At 39.4% G+C, this 322-nt stretch overlaps 1 non-coding gene across 1 annotated transcript; it reads left to right on the plus strand.

Moving 5' to 3' along the window:
* Positions 1-58: 58 nt before the first annotated feature.
* On the plus strand, positions 59-131 carry Trnav-cac. Its single transcript has one exon. It is a non-coding gene; the product is annotated as a tRNA-Val (tRNA).
* Positions 132-322: the final 191 nt, after the last annotated feature.

A 322-nucleotide genomic window follows, 5' to 3' on the forward strand; every position in this document is an offset into this window, starting at 1 on the left:
TTTATCAATCAGTATTTAGTCCATAACATCTTACAGAGGGACATCATATATTAATATCGTTTCCGTAGTGTAGTGGTTATCACGTGCGCTTCACACGCGCAAGGTCCTCGGTTCGATCCCGAGCGGAAACAATTATTAACAGTTTTAAGGTACTACTTAATTATATTACTCACTTATCTCTTCCTTCGCATGCCTCTCTAACTTCGCGCACGTAAATAGTCCAAACAAGGGGAAACTGCAAACTAGCTAACAGTACGGTAACAGAGTCTAAATATGCAGCATTTGTACCTCTTCGTTGTTAGGAAAACTAGTTTCTGAGTTA

The sequence above is a fragment of the Penaeus monodon genome, chromosome 15, assembly GCF_015228065.2.
Source record: "Penaeus monodon isolate SGIC_2016 chromosome 15, NSTDA_Pmon_1, whole genome shotgun sequence".
NCBI lineage: Eukaryota > Metazoa > Arthropoda > Malacostraca > Decapoda > Penaeidae > Penaeus > Penaeus monodon.